This window comes from Lissotriton vulgaris, chromosome 6, assembly GCF_964263255.1.
Source record: "Lissotriton vulgaris chromosome 6, aLisVul1.2, whole genome shotgun sequence".
Taxonomy (NCBI): Eukaryota; Metazoa; Chordata; class Amphibia; order Caudata; family Salamandridae; genus Lissotriton; species Lissotriton vulgaris.
Window position 1 is genome coordinate 54,621,340 of NC_141694.1, and position 17,697 is coordinate 54,639,036.

A 17,697-nucleotide genomic window follows, 5' to 3' on the forward strand; every position below is an offset into this window, starting at 1 on the left:
CTCTGTTCCTCCCTCTCCTTTTCCAACCTGGCTAACTCCCACTTTAGCTGTCTTTTTTCCCTCCTGTCCACTAGTTCAGCTTCGGTTAAGCTTCTTCCGGAGACACTGCTGCCCTCCCTTGAGAAGGTCCTAGGTCCTGGGAGTAGGTTTTCCATCTCCGGATGGAACAATCCCTCTACCCCTATGACTGTGTCCCGGTCCGTCCCCTCTTCCTCCTCCTTTCCCTCTCCATGTGCTGCCACCCAAGCCCTCAAACTGGTCTGAGTTCCCCCTTCTTGGCACCACGCTTAAAAAACACTCCCATCTTCTGGCAAAAATCTTTAAGCTGGGCTTCAGAATAGGTTTCTAGTTCCTCCAGAGCAAATTCCATTTTGCTTATGAGATATATAGGGACAACCACTCTGGAAGAATTGGTTCAAAAGGGGCAATTCGAAGCTACCTCCACCTACCAACAGGAGTAAATTTGGAAAACAAAAAAAAATAATTAGGGAGTCTGCAAGGAGAAAACTCTAGGTGTAGGCCTGTGGAGTACACTTTGTTACTTCAGAGTAGACGCAAACACAGTTCTCATCCCACCGCTAGACACCAATTATGTTGGACCTGGGGTTTCCAAGTCACATAGGGTAGCTTGGCACTAAGTAGGAAGGCCTAACTCAAAGGTACATGTGTTAAGTTTGCGTCTCACTCACTCAGTAACTCAATGTTCATCCACCCAAAAATGACACTACACCTTTATTTTTATAAAAGTAGAAAAGCTTTATATTCTCTCTTGTTGCTAGTTTTTTGTTTTGTGCTCAGATGCAAAATCGGTACCACATTTACAGTGAATTCAGTGCATTTACGCTTCTTGTTTCTGTAAACGTTCTCACTCCTTCTGTTCTAAGTTACTTCTGCATTTCCGGCTTTACATTAATACACTCTCCAACAATTAATTCATAGTACACTATTACTTAACACCCTGGGAACATCCAGGCAATATAAATCTGGATTGGTACCTTGGTACCAAGAGGGTGACACTTTCCCCTCGATCAGGTGAGTAACTCCAGGGTTTCAGATGACAGATTAAATGCTACAATCAGCTTATTTATGACTGACTCAGAAGTTTGATAAAGGCAAGGCCAGAGTTTTCGTCCCCTTCCACCACTGAAAGAAAACAAAAGATTAAGCCACAATCCCCATCTTTATCAGCCTCAGAGGGTTCATTTAACTTCTTCAGTGCAGTTGCTCTCCTTTGTTTCACTTGTTCCTCTTAACCCTAATTCTGACGACTTTTAGCCTCAGTCTTCCCCAATCCTGCCAGAGCTGGGCTTTCAGTTATCAAAGAAATTGGGGGAAAGAAAGATCTCCCTTCTGGTATCACGATCTATCGTTTCTCAGTCATACAACAGCCCCCTGCTTCCACCTTACTTGGGGCCAGCCGAGTACTGTGCCGTTGTAGCCAACCGGCCCTTTGCCACCAGACCTCTCACGGCAGTGCCTCCCTCGTGGGCCAGGTCAAGTGCTCACCAAACCGGCACCGAGGGGAGGCCTTCCTGGGCTAGCGGCGATGCGAGCTCCTCGAGTCGTCTCCTCCATCCTTCTGACGACCGCGTTGCTGGGCAAGTGCGAGGGAGCGGTGCCTCCGCTAGGCGCCGCCTTCGAGTCGTCTCCTCCGTCCCTCTGACGACCGTGTTGCTGGGCAAGTGCGAGGGAGCGGTGTCTCCGCTAGGCGCCGCCTTCTCTTCTTTCCTCCGGCACTCGGGCACTTAGCTTCTGGGCCTGCGCACTGGTCGGCACTTCTCTACCCTCTTCTCTGGAGGGTGGAACACCTCCACGGACCAGCGCAGAGTCGCGGAACCTCCGCAGACGCTACTCCCCCCACCAGAGTCTCTCCGGACTGAGCAGGGCACCTCGCTCACACCCAACCCGCTCTTCCAGCAGCCGGTAAGACGGTCTTGCGGTGTCCTCGAAAGCGGGGAGGGGGGGGGGGAGGGGAGGGGAGACCAGAGGGGGGCCAGCAGGAAATTGAGGGCCGCTTCCCTCAGGGATCATGAACCAACGTCAGGGCTCGGTCAAAGGCTAAGGGGGGGGACGTCCTCAGGGAGAGGCTGTCAACTTTAGAGATGAACTAACCACCGCTTGCGCGCCCACCTCCCCAGGCCACTGCCTCACTCCTAAAGCCCCATGGTCATCACAAAATGGCTGACCTCCCTCTGGCCTTTATATAGGCTGACCTCAGAAGGTCCAGAAGGGACCTGAAGGTTCTGGAATGTTCCTATTCTACCCTATGGGCCCAGTCCCTGAGTTGGCAGTTGTGGCAGTTAATAGCCACCATTTTGTGTGTCTTGTGAATCCAGTCAGGAAGGCGCCTAGGCCTCAAGAAAAGACTATGAGGTCAAAGAACACCTAACCCCTAGGCCAACACCTGAAAAACCCAGTGGACATAAAAATTAAAGGCTTTGAGGGGCAAAAAGGGGACAAAAATAAATGATTAATTAGCAGGAACTACCTAAAGGGCAGACAGGTCTAACAGTGGGCGTCTGCATAGCCTATGTCCTTCTGCTGCAACTGCCCTTTCCAATGCTGTATTGGGTGTTGTGATTGGTGCTGTGGTCCCTGAGATTACCCGCCTCAAAGGTTTGGGCTCTCTCTTTATTATATTAGTATAGATATACCTTGCACGAATAAACAAATCAGCACAAATTTTGTGGTCTGTATCCTTACTTTGCCTGGGGGATGACGTCGCCAGGAGATGGGAATTGTTGGATATATTATATATATATATATATATATATATATATATATATATATATATATATATATATATATATATATATATATATCACCGCTCCAGAAGGTTGCCCTTGCTTGGGAAGCACTCCGATGCTACCATAGGTAAAAGAAAGCCTTTATTGGTATGAGCAGCACAAACCGCACTGATTGCTTTAGCGGTTCAAAATCGTCCGTTTTGGCCTGACGCGTTTCGAGAAGTAGTCTCTTTATCAAAGGCGCGGGCGTGATGAAAGTGTGCACGCCACAGGACTCCTTAATTAATGCAAATGGGCCCGCCCTCATTGAGCCGCTCGTACCTGCACGAGCGAGGCATGCTGAGTCCTGCAGTCCGTGGCTGATCGTGAGACAGTCTGGCACCATAGTCCGCTGCGTGTTTCTGAGAGCAGAAATCTCAGGGACATGTTGATCAAAGGTGATATAACCGAAAACAAATGCCATGTACAAGGCCTTAAGGGGTTTTACCCATGTGGGCACTGTAAAGCCTGTAAAACCAGCATTATGGTTAAACAAATTGAGATACCAGGCAGAAAGGATCCCAAAGTGATCAAACAGTTTTTGACATGTACCACTACATATGTCATTTATGTACTTGAGTGCCCGTGCAAAAAGAAGTATGTGGGCAGCACCACCTGTATGGCCAAAAAGAGGATACAAGAGCACCTCAGGGCCATTACGAATGTGGACAGTCATTATCCCATTGCCAGACACTTCCAGGAACATCACCATTCTGACAACTCCCTCCGTAGATATTATGTTGTTGAACAAGTTAACATTAGAAGAAGAGGGTGGAACCGTGAACTAGTGTTGAGGAAGAAAGAGTCACGCTGGATCATGGAACTCGAAACCAAGTTCCCTGGGGGACATTACTGGGATGAAGAGCTGGCAACCCACTTACACAAAGACTAGATAGCCCTTTACAATGGTGTCTTCCTAATTGTTTCCACTGATTATGTGCAACTCATATTGAAGAAACTGTGTGTTATGCAGAAGTTAAATTGCTCATTTGATTTTAATGCAAATTTTAACCGTATGTTTTATGTCTTTTTAGGAGGAATGGAATACTTTCACTCCTGTCACTTGCATATTCACGGTCGTTGACCAACCTGAAACTTGGGATGAAAGACACGAGCACCTGTATGAAAGTAGATTTTCACTTAAAATTTCTTTGCACCGTTTGTTGCTGGACACATGTATACAGCCCTTTCCTTTCACCAACTGTTTGGAGGACCCCTGTGTGGATAAATTAATTTGGGCACTTGACCTTATTGTTTTTTCCACTCCTGACATTGTGGGATAATCTTTATGCCCCTGATCATTATTTTGGCGCATGCCAGCTGTACGCAAACTCACAATACCATGGCACTAGACCGAGGGTAGTGATATTTTCTGGAATTATATTTCTGATCATTTTGTCGAGGAAGTTGCAATTATGAAATGACAATGATTGCATTACAAATCGCGCAAACTCGCAATACCAATAATGGCACTAGACCGAGGGTATTGATTATTTCTGGAATTATATTTCTGGTTAGTTTGTCGAGAGTTGCGATTATGAAATGATAATGATCCAATTGTATGACAAATGGAAATGCACAACTGTTTATAAATGTTTATAAGAATTTCAGGTGCTAACAGGGGGCAATGCTAATACCGTTTATACACTTTGATGCCATAACCAGCATGAATGTAATACTGGGCATACCACTCTAAGATGGCGGTTGTTTAGATCGTCAGAAACCTCACTCGAGTGTTTCTGACAAATCACAGTTACCTCTTTTGTGTTGATGATTGTACCCGGAAGGTGTATATTGGTTGCTCCGGCATGTTTCCTTTCACGTGTAATCAAGGCAATAGTTGTTGCCGAAACGCGTAGCGTGTAAATCTGGACAAATAAATCCTGATTGCTGTAATACTCCTGAGTGCGTCTTTTTTGCTTTACAAGCAATCTGCTGATATATATATATATATATATACACATACACACACTTTTTTTAATTTAATTAAAACATTTATTGTTTTAAATTGCATTATTTATATTATTTTTATTTATTATTTTATTTTATTACCCTTTACACCCTAAAAACTAATCCCACCCTGCTCCCTTTAAATACCTCTGTACCCCATAATCATAACCCACCCTTACTCCTTAAAATACCCCAACACCCTTAGACACTAACCCATCTTAACCCTATAAATATACCCTGTACACCAAATACCCAAACCTAGCCCTGAACCCTATAAATACCCCTGTACCTCAAAACCCAAACCTACCCCATAACCCTAAAAATACCCCTGTACCCCAAAACCCAAATCTAGCCCTGAACCCTAAAAATACCCCTGTACCCCAAAACCCAAAACTACCCCTGAACCCTAAAATACACCTGTACTCCAAACCCCCAAACTAGCCCTGAACCCTTAAAATACCCCTGTACCCCAAAACCCAAACCTAGCCCTGAACCCTAAAAATAACCCTGTACCCCAAAACCCAAACCTACCCCTAAACCCTAAAATACCCCTGTACCCCAAAACCCAAACCTAGCCCTGAACCCTAAAAATACCCCTGTACCCCAAACCCAAACCTACCCCTGAACCCTAAAAATACCCCTATACCCCAAAACCCAAACCAAGCCCTGAACCCTAAAAATACCCCTGTACCCCAAAACTCATACCTATCCCTATCCCTAAACCCTAAAAATACCCCTGTACCCCATAACCCAAAACTATATCTGAAACCTTAAAATACCCAAACATCCCAAAACATATACCTCAGTACTCCAAAACATATACCCCTATACCCATACTTGCCTTATCCAAACATAAAAAAACCCATGCTTTTACCATTCATAACGAATTTTGTTGTAAATGTATGCGTAGTAAAAGCATATAGAATGTAATGCCATGCGTTATAATGGCATTGCGGAGTCATGGTACTTTCCTAATGAAAGTATGCGGAGTGATGGTATGCGGAAAGAAAGTTGCGGAATAATGGGTGTTTACCCTCCCCCGGTAAGTACATTGGTGGCACGGCGGCCCACATCTCCAGCAACATACTCATATTTTTTCACCACCCATTTGAAAAATGCACAGGTCTCTCTCATTGATGGCCAGCACCGACATACACTTTTAGACACACCTCCCGCCAAAAGTTCTAGAATTGCGAACTTTAGCGCTGGGGAGCTACTTTCGAATCTCGGCATCAGCTCAACATCCTGTGATTCCAGGCAAATCGCTTTGTCGCCCCGTGCCTACCACAAATGAATGTGTTCTTCTGTAATGTAAATTGTGCTCATGCCATGTTGTCGAGTTCGTGCTATATAATATTGCAAGGAAAAATAAAGTAGGGAAACTCGAGTTCACACACTACTGAACGCGCACTCTTAAGTGCATCAGCAGTGCACTGTGAATCGGAGCGTTTCACAGGCCTGTCACAGATAAGAAATGCTATCAAAACGAAATCCTACAAAACAATATACTACTGGCCGGCAGAAATTCATACCCGGACAACGTCGGGACAGGCTGCTAGTATATTTTACAGTACATTTTGTCTTCCCCCCGTGCGCCAACTCATCAATCTTTCGTTCTCTTCAGGGACAGTACCAACTAAGTGGAAACAAGCCTATGTTACTCCTATCTTGAAGAAACCCGCGCTGGACCCTCTCAAACTGGAGAATTATCGTCCGATTTCTCTTCTCCCTTGGGCCCGCGAAGGTTGCGGAGGCTCATGCCAATGGAATCCTGACTAAACACCTTCAGACTGCCAATATCCTTGATTCCTCCCAGAATGGATTTCGGGGAGGTCATAGCACAGAGACTGCTCTCCTTGCTATGACGGAACAACTGCGCTCCGTGCTCGACTCTTGTCAAACTGCGGCACTGGTGTTACTCGACCTCAGTGCCGCGTTTGACACGGTCTCACACGCGATACTGCTGCAGAGTCTGGGAGAAGCAGGTGTCTCTGATTTGGCACTTGAATGGTTTCGGTCATTTCTAGCAGGTCGCTCATTTCGGGTCGCTACACCTCTATTTCAGTCTAAACCCTATTCCATCGAGCACGGAGTGCCTCAGGGGTCGGCACTTAGCCCCACGTTGTTCAATCTGTATGTGCAGCCACTGGCTGCAGTCGCCAAGCAGTGGGGCCGGACTATGGTTTCGTATGCTGACGATACGCAGCTGGCGGTTGCACTCAGTGGGGACTCCGACTCTGAGGGCCCTAGGTTCAGGGAGGGTTTGACAGCAGTGGCTGGCTGGATGACCGCTAACTGCTTACAGCTCAATGCCAAGAAAACGGAGGTCCTTATTGTTGGTAAGCATAGCAACCTCTGGGGCGTTCAGTGGTGGCCTCCAGAGCTGGGTTCAGCTCCCATCCCGGTACCCGAGGTTAAAAACTTGGGTGTCTGGTTAAACCCCGCCCTCAGTTTCTGCGGACACACTAAAAAAGTGGCTGCTACATGCTTTGGTATTTTGCGTGGGCTCAGGCCAATCCTGAAATTCTTTGACGCCCCTACTAGACAGTTGATAATCCAGGCCACCATACTCCCGGTTTGATTACGCGAGCTCGCTCCTGTTGGGGGCCAATCAGGCGGAAGTTATCCAGATGCAGCGTGTACAGAATGCGGCGGCCAGAGCCCTGGTGGGCCTACCTAGGTTCTGTTCTGCTAAGGAAACCATCCGGAAACTCCATTGGCTGCCCATGGCTCAAAGGATTGAGTTTAAGACTCTATGTCTTTCATTCAAGATTCTTAAACTGTCCTCTCCCCAGATCCTAGAGCATCTTCTCACCCCCTATGTCCCCTCTCGTTCTTTGAGGTCATTGGGTCAAAATCTGGATACAGTTCCACGGTTCAAACGCTGCAGAGCGGCAGGGCGTTCCTTCCGCTATCTAGCGGCTAGGCTTTGGAACTCATTACCAGCTCACATTCGCGCCCTAGATGATTTGCTTACGTTCAGGAGGGCTATTAAAACCTATATTTTCCCCCCTGGACCATAATTGACTGCCCCGCTGCTACTTCTTTCTGGTTTTTCTTCTGTTCTGTATGCGTATTCCTTCTGCCAGTCAAAGCGCCGGGACGCCCCTTTGCTGGGGCAGCTGTGCGCTATAGAAGATGAGATAACATAACATAACATAACAATGACTATGAGTGACACTTTCTCGCGAGCAAAAAATCATACAATGAAGACGAGGGAAACTTCTAAATATCAGAAATTACACCCATTTGAGCAACAAGAAACTCCATGAAGTTCTTAAAACTGCTGCAGAGCACCAGTAAAGGAAGGGCACTAACCCTAGTGCTTCCTCCTGTAACCTGACTTACTGTAAATGAAAGAGTAGCCATGATATTAAACAAGCCTTTCAGTAGCTGTACTTTATTAAAGTTCTGTGTACATATGCTGACACATACACAGTTAAATATAAAAATACTTACTGGATGCAACAGATTGTTATTTGCATAAAAAAATAATATTCTTTTAAAGTCCTTATGTACAGGACTCGGAGGGGGGGTGGGGGTGAGAGGAATGAAGCGAGTCGTAATGACCCCCCCCACAGGATGATGAGAGAGAGCAGAGAGCCCTGGCAAAACACACACCACCCTTAGTCTGAAGATAAACCCTCTCAGTTAGTACTGGTGCCTAAGAAGGATAACCTGCAGGTCTGTGCCTGAGGCCTGTTGAGATTATACTGTCTGAATTTGAAATGAAATCAGATCTTGCAGATAGACCTCAGAAGGATGACGAGCCCAGAGCAGCCCAGCGCCTCAAATTATCAGATCTCATCTGCAGTGAGTGCGCTCCACGCTGTGTGACAAATTACAACTGATGAGAGGCCTCTGAGGAATGACGCCAGTCAGTCATAACGAACCCCCACAATCCCCGCCCGGCCGCACAGGATGATGAGAGAGAGCAGAGACCCCTGGCAAAAAAAAGCACCACCCGTAGTCTGAAGATAAACCCTCTCAGTTAGTACTGGTGCCCAATGATAAACTCAGTGGGATGACAAGAGAGAGAAGCCCTGCAGATTACTGTGAATTTGAAATGAAATCAGATCTTACAGATAGAAGGATGACGAGATAGAGCAGCCCTGCCTGCAGATTTAACTGGTGTGTCTGAAATTAAAATGATCACATTTGCATAACTAAAGCAGAAAACAGGCTACTTGTCTGCATTTGAAATTAGTCCTCGCAAAATAAACCTAAAGGGTGATTGAAACCGAGTGCTACTTTTCCGCTCCTTAAAAGTTGGGCAAATGATAAAACTAAACTCACAGTATCATAGCCCCTGTGGCGTTTATCATATTTACCTCCTTTTATAACACTTAGAGCTCTCAGAAAACATATTGTTGCAAACCAACTACATTGGTTTTCGAAAAATATTTCCTAATTCTATTTTTGGTCTGGCTGCTGAGATCATCCCATTCCTGAATGGCCTACAGGTTAATGCAAGCTCTAGGTTCGAGGAAGGCTTGACGTTCCATTCATCCGGTATGTAAACTTCTGTGATGACAGAAGAAGGGCCAGAATCCGTGTTTATGAGTGACTCACTGGCAGGCGTGCAGAGGACTGAAAGGTGCCCGGTACTAACAGGCAACAGCTGGGTTGTAGCAGAGGGGTTCGTGGGTATTAGCAGACCATGATAGATCGGCTGGTGCAGAATGGTAAACATTTAAAGCTTGCATATATCAAAATACTGATCAGACTGCAGTGCGTGCGCTCCCTGGGCCTGTGTGACAATTTACAACATACAGTATTTACAGACAGTGGCAGCAGGCTGCAGCCTGGCGTCAGCATGGCCAAGTTCTTACTCTTACTTGAACTCACCGGCGTAGCTGGGGGGGGGGGGGCGGCAGTATTTTAGGGGTACTGTAGTAGTATTGGCCTATTGGATGGCGGCCTGGGGAGCAAAAAGTGCGTCCGGTCTTGGCGCCTGGCGTTGCGCGCTCGAGAAGTGTGACTAACTAACGGTGATAGGCCTCACACTGCACCAGAGTGAAGGCAGGCAAGGGAGGAGACAGAGCACCGGATACATCATTAGCCGGAAGGAAAGCAGGGACCTGTGATCTTGCACCGCGTTCACTGCCGCGTTCGATCTCAGACGCCAGCTCTCAGTGTTAATAATCATGGCCGCGCAGGAGAGAGGCCTGGGAGAGAGCTGTCTGCCGGGATGTGCGGCCCTGACGCGTCCGGCTCACTCAGAGAGCGTGAGACACTAGTGCCAGCTGCCAGAGTATTGTGAGACCACTACAGACAAGTAAGTTCATTGGCCACGCAGCCTGTATGCTGCCACTGACCTTTAGTGGTGGCGGTGTCGTGTTCGTCGTGTCACAGAGAGTCTCACACACAGTGCACTGCAGTTAGTCCGTGAATTTTAGCCCTGGTAGCGGGGCACCGTTGCGCACCTGTATTAAGTAGTTAACATGAATTTGCTGGCTGAGAGGCCAGGGCTCAGCTGCGGTATCGTCGATGCAAGATCTGATCCTTTCATTTATTTCAGACAGTAATCTGCATGCATGGCTGCTCTGTCTCAATCCTTCCTAGATTTATAATGGTGGGCACCGTCGGTCATTGTAAATGTAATGTCAAGTCAAGTCAAAAACCACTTTATTCGATTAATAAAAATCATAAAAGTATGCTATACATATACAGTTAAAAATATATTTTTTAAAAAGTGTATATACAAGATAAAAAATAAATAAATAAATACTATACAGATCATTTTACATTCATTGACAGGCATTTACAATCATTTACAATACAGTTGGGTAGTGTACTTCAGCTGATATTTGAGGGGACATAGTTACTTGAGCAGCTTTCAGTCTTTCCCTCCTACTTCTAACTGACATAGCAAAAAAGCTGGCAATACAAAACATCGTTAAAGGGGATTCCAACAGTTGTAAAAACAATAAGGCTGGTCTACACTGAATAAAGTTCATATTCTTCAGTAAAGGGAGAATAAACATTTTCCTTGCTTCATGGTAAAAAGGACAAAAAAATGTGAAATGCAAAGTGTCCTGGGTGGAAAAATCATCACATTTGAACGGAGCTGCAGCTTCCAATTTTTTCCAGCTGTGCAAATCCCACAATACCATATGTATTTGATTAAACCTGAATTTGGTCAGTAACCATCTATGGAAGGAATTAGTCACTGTAGACCTATAAGGGGGCATCATTAATGGCATTGTAACCAAAACATGGCCCCTGACCGATGCTTTGCTTAATTCTGATGCTTCCCGCTCTGCCTCCCTTAACATAATAAAGTTAGTTTTTACCCATAGAATATCTGATTTACATAGGGATTCTGGCTTGTGGAAGATTTCCGGTTTCCCCAAATATACTGCCAACTTTTTTTATGTAGGCCAACCACTGAATTTCCATTGTATTATCAAGGTTGATACAATCCTTTAGAATCTTATGATTTAATGAGAGATTCGGATTCAACCAAATCCTAATCCAAAGCAGAATGGGGGCTATATTGATTAAATCTACTATATATCCCATCCCCAATTCAAGATGGATAGAATGGGTAGCTGTGGATTGGGGGAGGCCTAAAAGTGACCGTAGGAATTTATTTTCTTCTATTTGTATGCGGTCTAGCTTAATAAAACCCCATATTGCTGCCCCATATCTTGCTATAGCCAGGGTCTTTGCCCTATAAATTGTCAAGATCGCCTCAAAGGGTTTCCCCCCCAGCCTTTTAGCAAAACCTAGCACTGCCGTCGAAGAACTTCTCACAGCATTAGCCTTCAAAGTAACTTTTGGGATCCACGTACCCCTGTCATCAAAGACTACCCCCAAATACGTAAATACCTTTACTCTGGCGATTACTTCCTTTCCACAGAAAAAAGTCTTAACTTTGTTTTTGGAAACACCCAAAGACATGACATGCGATTTGCCGTTGTTTACTACCAGGTCCAGGTTTTCCATAAATTTCCCGAAAGCATCCAGCAATCTTTGCAGAGCCAACGGGGTCCTAGCTAGTAATACAGCATCGTCCGCATATAGGAGTACCGAAATCGGGGTGCCTCCCATACGAGGAACATCGGGCGTAGCTGTTAACAGGCTTACCTCCAACGAGTTGACATATAACGTGAACAGCATGGGAGCTAAAATACATCCCTGGCGTACCCCTCTGCCAGATTTAAAACTTGATGTACATTTCCCCTCGTTGGTCATCCTGATCGTGGCCTTTAGATCTCTATGTAATTCGGCCAGAAAATACACTAAGGACCGGTCGAGACCCATCTCCAGGAGCATAGTCCACAACTTTGACCTATTAACAAGGTCAAAAGCTGTGGACAGATCCATAAAACCCAGGTAGATAGAGCCCCTGGCCGCCCTCGTGTATTTAGCAATGATCAGGTGGAGGTTCAGGCATTGGTCTTCAGTGCTCCTCCCTGCTCTAAAGCCGTATTGGGCGTCGGACAATATATATTTGTCCGAGGCCCACTTAGTGATCCTTGCTAATATTACCTTTCCCAAGATTTTAATGGAGGAATCTATTTACGATATAGTCCTGTAGCATCTGGGGTCTCCTCTTTGACCTTTTTTAAATACTGGGATTATTATTGATCGAGACCAAGACTTAGGTTTTCCCTTGCTAACCGAGGTATTAAAGACATTGGTCAAGATATTTGCCCAGTACAAGGGATTTGCCTTGTACATATCAGAGGGTACCCCATCAGGGCCTGGTGCCTTTCTCCCTGCAGTACCCTCTATGGCTTTAGTCACTTCCGCTATATGAAACTTTAAAGGCATAACCGGGGGTTCCAAGGTTGAAGCAACAAAGATATCCAAGTCCAAATGGCTTCCATATATTTTTTCAAAGTGGTTCAACCAATCCTCCTCAGGTATATTTACTTCCAGTACATTGTTTTTAGAACAAGAGAACAGAGGTGTGTTAATTATGGACCTGAACTTAGCACTATTTTTTAAAGTAGCTTTATCCATAAGTTCAGCCCATGCGTTCTGTTTAATTTAGTTTTTCCTTGCTTGTACTGTTTTTGAATATTCTCTTCTTAGCTGTGCAACCCGGGTTTTGTTCCTGGGGCGCTCCTGAAGAGCTTTTTTAAGAAGGTTGAGGGATTTGGTACAGCTATGGTCAAACCAACCCGCTGTCTTTTTATTTCTACCTGAACGGCTAATAATAGTAAGCTCTTTAGCCACCTGGACACAGATGGCTTCAAATGAAGTTATTACTTCCTCCCCATTGGAGAGGTTATCCTCACAGATGTTTAGATCATATGCCGCCTTATTGGTAATAGTTGTAAAAAACTCCTCCGGCACTATTTTACTCCATTTTAGCCTCCTCCCCTGATCTTTAGCCTTAACCTCCACATCTGACCGTAACAAAGCTGTTTTATTTAAAAGAGAAAGGCCATCTACCAACTCAATCATAACTGGGTTGTGATCGCTAAAAGGTAAATGTATAGCGTTATATGCAATAACATAATCTAAAAGACCTGAAGAGAAAAAAATATAATCAATTATTGTTTCACAATCCCTGCCTATATAAGTAGCAATACGAGTGCTTTTATCAGAAAACCCTGCTTCATACAAATCATTAGTTGTCAGGAGTTTTTCCAAAGCTTCCCCCTTATTTGTATGTTCAAAATGCTGCGGGGATGTGAAATTTGGTCCATCATGATCATATAAAAAACAATTCTCGCTACAAGGGTGTACATAAAAATCGCCCAACAATATATAGTGGCAAAAAGTGGTTTGCTTTACAGTATAAGTGTTTAAAAATTCAGTCAACCAAGACAGATGTTCGTTTGGGGAATACCCTTGCTGGGAGTTGTAACAATTCACGAGGATCAGTTTGGTATAGTCTGGTAAAGTAAGTTCTATGACAAGAAAATTGGGTGTAGCACATTCTACCCTTTTTACTTTACCTCTTATATTCACAGTTATTAATAACATAAGACCCCCTCTGTCCCTTCCTGATGTAGATCTCAATGCAGGAACAAAGTACGAGGTATAACCATCCATCCAGAAGTCGCAATCCCCATCCCAGGTCTCTTGTAGGGCCACAATATCATATTTTTTAACAACATTTAACCAGTTAATATCCTCTCTCTTGGTTCGGAGACCAGCAATATTCCAACTTATCAACTTAACCGTTTCCCCCACACCATTATATTTTGTTACTGGTATGCACTGGGCGATACCAGGGGTCGGTATTGTTTGGTCTGATGTAAGGGGAATCTTGGCTAACAGAGTCTCTTCCCCGGGCACCTCATTGACCTCTCGTCAATCACACAGTTCTAGCCTGGAGAGAGCGTCGAATCTATTTTGAGTGACAATATTATAACCATAATTAAACTGATTTTCTCCTCCTGGTCTCTGTGTAAAACCTGGGGTCCTGACCATTGCTGGTGTATAAGGTCTCCTACACATATTCTAATGGGGTGCTCTAGCTAGATGATTGTAAAAAAAAACAAGTGGTCGTACTCGAATACTATTTGCATCTTGCATCATAGAGGCTGCCCTTAACAGGACGGTAGCTACATGTTGTGGGTGTCTAAAGTTTACAACTATGCAGTCTCCTGGGCAGTTCTTCCTCGTGGGCCCAATCCAATTTGCCCTTCTAGTTGATATAATATCCGGGGCAAATTTGATGGGGAAACCGCACTTCCTGCTTAACCAGGCCACCGTTTTATTTTTAAGGGAGTCATGCGTCTCCTCCAATGTCTGAGAAAAATGCGTATCCTGAGGTGGGGCATTAGTTAATACCACTACGTAGGGGCTACATTCAGGGGGGAGATTTAAATATTTACTTCTCCTCACCGGTATATTACTATCAATGTCTACAGGTCCCATTGTTGGTGGTGTTGCTGCACCTATTGCTGGGGGACAAGCCTCTGTTGCTAGGTCAGGACTTAGCATCGGGGTGGGAGGAGGCTGGATCTTGGATGCAGTTTGTTGCATTTCCCCACCCAAGCCTTTTCCCATCGATATATAGTTATCTACTACCAGCGGTTGTTTAGCTAGCAGCTCCCTCAGACTCTTCAATTCCGCAGTTACACAATCAAGTTTACTAACCAGGGGTTGAACGTACTGCTGTAATTTAGCCTCAAATGTGGCTTCCATGGAGCGAAATAGTAGGGCAATTTGTTCAGCACATACGTTATTATTGGTCAAGGAGCCCTCGTCTTGTACTATACTAGTCTCATCTGTATTAGGCCTAGTTGGTAAATGTGCAGCTGACTTTTTTTTAGAATGCTTGCCCGCCCTTTTGCCTGATTGCTTCCTACAGTTCCTGACTGGTCTCTTATGGGGCAGGGATTCTTCGTTGTCATCACTTTGGGAGTTAAGATGTATAGGGGGAGGCTCAGTATGAACCTGAGCAACCGTCAGACAATCCACCGTAAGATCTGACACTGTAGTAACAACCTCTGGGGTAATGACAGGATGAGTCGGGGGATCGTCGACCGTGTTTTGTGGGCTACTCCTACCCAGTGAGACTCTCCTATCGTTATTAATTTTATTCACCATCTTCACTAGATAGTTATCGATAGGGCCCCCCCTGAAATAAATTTCTCCTTAGCAACACCCGGCATGATTTGACCTGTTGCCCAGTAAAGTGAATAGTACTAACAGTATGTCCACCGCTCAACACAATGTAATCCAGGGATAAAGTCCGCAATAACCAAATATAGATAAACGGTTACCTTTGATCACCGGCAGTCCCGACACACACTGCCAGAGTTTATGGCCCTGCCCTGCCTCTTCCTGTCTATGACTGTCATAGACTGTCCCGCCCTTGACCCGGGCTTTACCCGGCTGCTCCCGCGCGCGACTCGCGGGGCGAGAGGCGTTCCGCTGATTTGAAGCGCCTCCGGGCGCGTGTGCAGCGTCACCGGGGCAGCTGGGAACTGAAGTCCTCCCGCTGCTACCGGCGGGACTGCAGCGCGACTTGTGCCGTTCCCCTCACGGCGGTCCTGCGTGGCAAAGAGGAGGCCGTTCCCCTCACGGCATGGCAGTAGGTGAGCTTCACTCAGAAGGACCGAAGGCTCACTCAGCTTTGCCGGAACGTATCGTCATGGCCTGCAGATCACCACGCGGTCACCAATGAGCATTCACCTCATTGAGCCATCCTGGTGTATTATTCACTGATTGATCGCCATCTCTTTCAGCGGGGAAGCGAGGCAGGAGAGCAACCTAGCCAATACCTGCTGCAGCGGGAGGAGGGGGAAGGGAGGCGCAGCTGCCGCTGTGTCAGTGACCCAGGCGCAGAAGGAGAATGTAATGTAAATTCATACTTGTATAGCGCACTACTCACCCGCAAGGGTCTCAAGGCGCTTGTACGAATACCGCTGTGGAACCCGTCCTGGCTTTCCCTGTGAGGTGTCCACTCCTGTGCCCCCCCAAGGTGGAGGCCAGGCATCCATAGCATTGTGGGGGCCGTTGTGGAGATTAAGCAAGCTATTGCCCAGAGTTGCAGAGTGGGACTCCATGATTGGAATAGGCACCGAGGCGAGAATTATCAGGTCCGTGAAATTTTGAGCCCAAGACCCGCCGAGGCGGGGAATTGAACCCTGGTCCCGGGCTAGACCTCTGCATCAGGGTCTGCCGCTCTAATCATTGAGCCACACTTCTCCACTTCTCTCATTGAAAGCACTAGTAGCTGGGCGTGACCCACTCGGCCTGTAAGTCATTAAATTATTATTCAATTATAATTCAATAAGTCAGTGTCAGTGATAGTCTGCAGCTAGATCAGTCAGATAATCTAACTAATTAATTGTGTACTTGAGCTGAGAGTTTGTTACGTGGTCACATTATACACATAATGTACACGGTGCTTAATTTATAAATGGTGCAAGTATTTGTACATAATATGTCTGAGACTGTTTATTTTCAATGACTTACTATGGTGTTTTGCTAGGGCTCCCAGCTCTCTCTCATCGTGTGAGGGGGGGGGGGGGGGGGGGGGGGGGTCGTCACGACTCACGTCACCCTCCAGTGGCCCCTCATAACTAGGGTTAGTGCTTTTCAATTTCTGATGCTCTGCACAGTTTCAAGAATTAATTAGAGATTTATGTTGCCCAAATGACTGTAATTTCTGATATTTAGTAGTTTCCCTCCTCTTCATTGCATGCTTTTTGCTTGCGAGAAAGTGTCACTCATAGTCGTTGAAATGTCACTCATAATTTCACTAAAGTTATGAAAATGTCACACATGGCAATCTGAAACATTGACAGCTATGGCAGTAGAGGGAAAATAAAAGGTGAGATGTTGCTCTGCACTGTCGGAAGTGAGAACAAGAGCATTTCTACAATGCAGGCGCTGGGGGATGGAGACAAAGGCGCTGTGTTTTCTCTGTATCGCTGTGTCTTGAGAGCGAAGGCACTTATTTTTTATTATTTTATTTATCTATGCGTTTTTATATAGCGCAGACTTTACCCGAAGGCGTCAGAGCGCTTCACAATAGCAACAGAAAATTACAAATGAACAAAATTACAAAAGCAGACGATAAGTTACATGAGGTAAAAGTGACAATTGTGAGCAAACAAAATACATGAGGTAGCAAACAGTGCAATACAGGAGGAAAGACAGCGGCCTGTCCAAACAATGCAATACACAAAGGCAGCGGCCTGTCCTGGCACTGCACACGCTGTCATAGAGGACATCGGATATATTTAGCATACATGATTTAGGGTAGGGGGAGCAAGGAAGGATGTGTGGATTGGAACTGCAGGACCTAAGGGAAATGTAGGGGGGTGTGTTGTGGCACTGCCGTACAGTAGGGTGAGGTGGACACGCCAGGCAATGCGGCTTAGGGGGGACAAGGTGGATGTGTTCTGTACTGCTGCATGCCCTGGGTCTAGGGAGAGCAAGATGGATGTGTTCCGACACCCCCCAAAGTGAAGGGCAGGGAAATGTGCTCTTGTGCTGACACTGCATGGATTGGTGTCAAGGGTGTTAAGGGAGATGT